Consider the following 3,527-nt stretch of genomic DNA (forward strand, 5'->3'; position numbering starts at 1 on the left):
CGGCATTAAATAACTGGAAAAAGGTTGACATGTAAAACACCCAAACCAACGGTAGGCGTAAATGTAACACTTTCACAAAATATCACTGAGTTTCTTTTATCTTTTTTTCACTCCAAACCAGGCACAGTGCCACTAAGTTCTAAAGGGCTACTATGTGGGACCAGATCTGCAGGGATACTATGTAGGGAGTTGGGCAGGGAGATATATGTTCACATCACATTGAGCTGCATGTCAGTACAGTCAGGGAAACAGGGGCCTGTGAGGGAATTTCAAAGTCTAGCAGTTCATGGGAAGAAGCTATTTGAGTAGAAGACTTTTTGGCATCTAGGGATGTCTACAGAGTAGGGGTGAGATTTTGCTGCTTGACGGGTTTGTTATAGGTATTTAGGTCGAGCGGGTACTAGAGTTTTGAGTTTGTCTGGGCACTTACCATTAAACTACTTGTAAAACAGGCACGGGGATGCCATATTTTGGTGATGGGGCAAAGGTTGGAATTTGTCCGACAGTGTGGGACATATTAGGTTGGAAACTCTTTTTTTTTTAACCCTATATAGGAGCGTAAGACTAGTGGCAGATGTACCAACACAGATGTGACAACAATATTCCATGCATGATTAAATAGTGGCTTTGTAGAGATACAAGATACTCTTAGGTGTGAGTAATTTTCTAGCACAGTAAAGGAATCCCACCTTCCTCGTGGCAGTCTCAATGTATTTGTTCCACTTCATGTTGATGATTAATATTGTCTTTTATAGAGATTGCTAGTATTTGTTCCAAATCATGTTGATGATTAATAATGTCTTTTATAGAAATTGCTAGTATTTGTTCCAAATCATGTTGATGATTAATATTGTCTTTTATAGAGATTGCTAGTATTTGTTCCAAATCATGTTGATGGTTAATATTGTCTTTTATAGAGATTGCTAGTATTTGTTCCAAATCATGTTGATGGTTAATATTGTCTTTTATAGAGATTGCTAGTATTTGTTCCAAATCATGTTGATGATTAATATTGTCTTTTATAGAGATTGCTAGTATTTGTTCCAAATCATGTTGATGATTAATATTGTCTTTTATAGAAATTGCTAGTATTTGTTCCAAATCATGTTGATGGTTAATATTGTCTTTTATAGAGATTGCTAGTATTTGTTCCAAATCATGTTGATGGTTAATAATGTCTTTTATAGAGATTGCTAGTATTTGTTCCAAATCATGTTGATGATTAATAATGTCTTTTATAGAGGTGGCTAGCAGGACCCGTTTAATGAGACCTCACTTTCATCTCCACCACAATGGCTTCATTCAATTTGTTCGTTCAGCGGTGAAAATTCTATTTCAAACTTAAGCGTGACCGACCGAATCACGAACGTACAGACGGAGCATGAACGGATGTAAAGAAAAATTTCGCGCCCCTCGTTCTTGTGTTTTTTGATATTACCAGCGCCGAGCGTGGAATGTAGAACGTAAGTTGACCAATAATCAGCTCCACGCTCTAGCATATATCATTGTGGGGGTGAGAGGTGGGGAATTGACACGTATTTACTCCTAACTTGTTTATACGTAGACAGGTGTGCGAGTCTTGTTTGGCGTGGGAAGGATGGTTGTCTAATTGGTCCTTGATGTTCGAACTCATTGCTAAATTCCGGATGTTTCAGATAAATACCCACTGTCACGGAAAGACCAAACTGACTTAATTGCTTCCTTTACTTTCATTAGCGCTCAGTGGGATTTCTCATTGATTTATTTGTATATTTCTTTATTTACTCTTACTACAGTCAATCTCTTATAATAATACGCGTCGTATGCGTATGTCTATATACGGTACGATCACGTTGACACACCGGTTCTCATAATCTCATCAAAGTTAAGCAACGTAGACCCTGATGGGTGACCATTTGGGAAGGCGAGGCGCTGTAAAATACCAGGTTGTGAAACTGGCGCAGTCTATCCTTCTCTCGAGGGTAGATAGGATTCTCTTAAGCCGTGGTAGGCACCCCATCTAGTGATGGCGTCACTATAAAAAATACCCTTGATAGCCCTGGCGAAGCATCAAGTATTCAGCTACCGACAAGATTTGAATTACATTACGAACTCATGTAGTGAGTTCAATCTGGGCTGCGGCCGCGCTGGATGGTGCATATGTCTATATGTAATTCATTCATGTATTGTCATAAAATATTATAATGTATGGAGTACTGTTGTCACATTTGGGCTGGTGCAGCTGCTACTAGTCTCTCGCTCTTGGACAGGGTTCAGAAGAGAGTCGCCAACCTGAACTGTCATCTAAGCTTCAACCTCTGCCCCATCGACGTAGTGTTGCATCTCTCTGCCTGTTCTACAAGTATTTTAATGGTGAATGCTTCAACGAACTACAAACCTTTGTACCCCTCGACGTAAATAGCCCCGATAAACCAGACAAGCAACAAAATCACACCCTACACAGTGGAAATGCCTAGATGTAAGAAAGCCTTCTATTCTAATAGTTTCTTCCCCAGAACTGCTAGACTTTAGAACTCCCTTCCGAGTTCCTGCTTTCCCAACCATACTGATATTCAGAAGTTCAAGTGTAATGTAAACAGATATCTCGCTGCTCAACTCCCTACATAGTATCCCTGCAACTTATGCCCCCGATCGTAGCCCCCCACCCCTCACATCAAAGTGGCACTGTGCTTTGTTTGGAGTGAAAATGGAATAAAAAAATGCATAATTTTGCAGAGTCAATGGTAACATCCATATACAGAATAATCACATTGAAACACCGGTTCACGTTAGATCACCGAATTCTGAGCCTGGTCAGTACTGAAATTGATGATCGTTTAAGAATACTATGTGTTGTATGTGCTCTCCAGCTATCTTGGCATTGTTTCTAGTCGTCCTAGACGTCGCCTTGCCACTGGAATCAAGCAGTATCGATACAGGAAAGGTGTGATTGCGGAGTGCGTAACTTTTGCTTCACTTAACAATTACACGAACAGCTATCCGTAGCAGAGGGTATTCATTGTCTCTTGAGACAGAACGGAGGCGATGATGACGATGATGAGTGTTCAAAACGTGACTAGAGCTAGTTAGTAAGTTATGAAAATATGTTAACAATTAAGCTACACATAATCTGCAGCGTTTCACCCATAAGGATGAAACGCAGAACATTCTTTACTCTTGAATATCAGTATGGTTGGGAAAGCAGTTTAATTGCCATATATTTTTCATAGTTTCGTAAAGTATAAGATTTTTAGATTGGCTTATAACTCTAATTAAAATTTAAGCTGATATTTTATTTATCTGGGCTTTTTTTTTTTTTTTTACACAGTGATCACCACTTATCAAGGCCCGGAAGCCACTCAGGGATAAGGGTTATTGCAAGTACATTACGTTAGTGTGGAGATTTGATGGAGTGTTTACTTAAGGGGGCGGTTCATTAGGAATTTGTTAACATTAGACTTGAAGACATCCAAGTTGTAGTCCGGAGGGAAGCAGGCAGACGGAACAGAGTTCCACAGGCGTGCAGTTCTAAGAAAGAAGCTTTGTTC

The sequence above is a fragment of the Euprymna scolopes genome, chromosome 13 (assembly GCF_053919585.1).
Source record: "Euprymna scolopes isolate OS-2025 chromosome 13, ASM5391958v1, whole genome shotgun sequence".
NCBI classification, from domain to species: Eukaryota; Metazoa; Mollusca; class Cephalopoda; order Sepiida; family Sepiolidae; genus Euprymna; species Euprymna scolopes.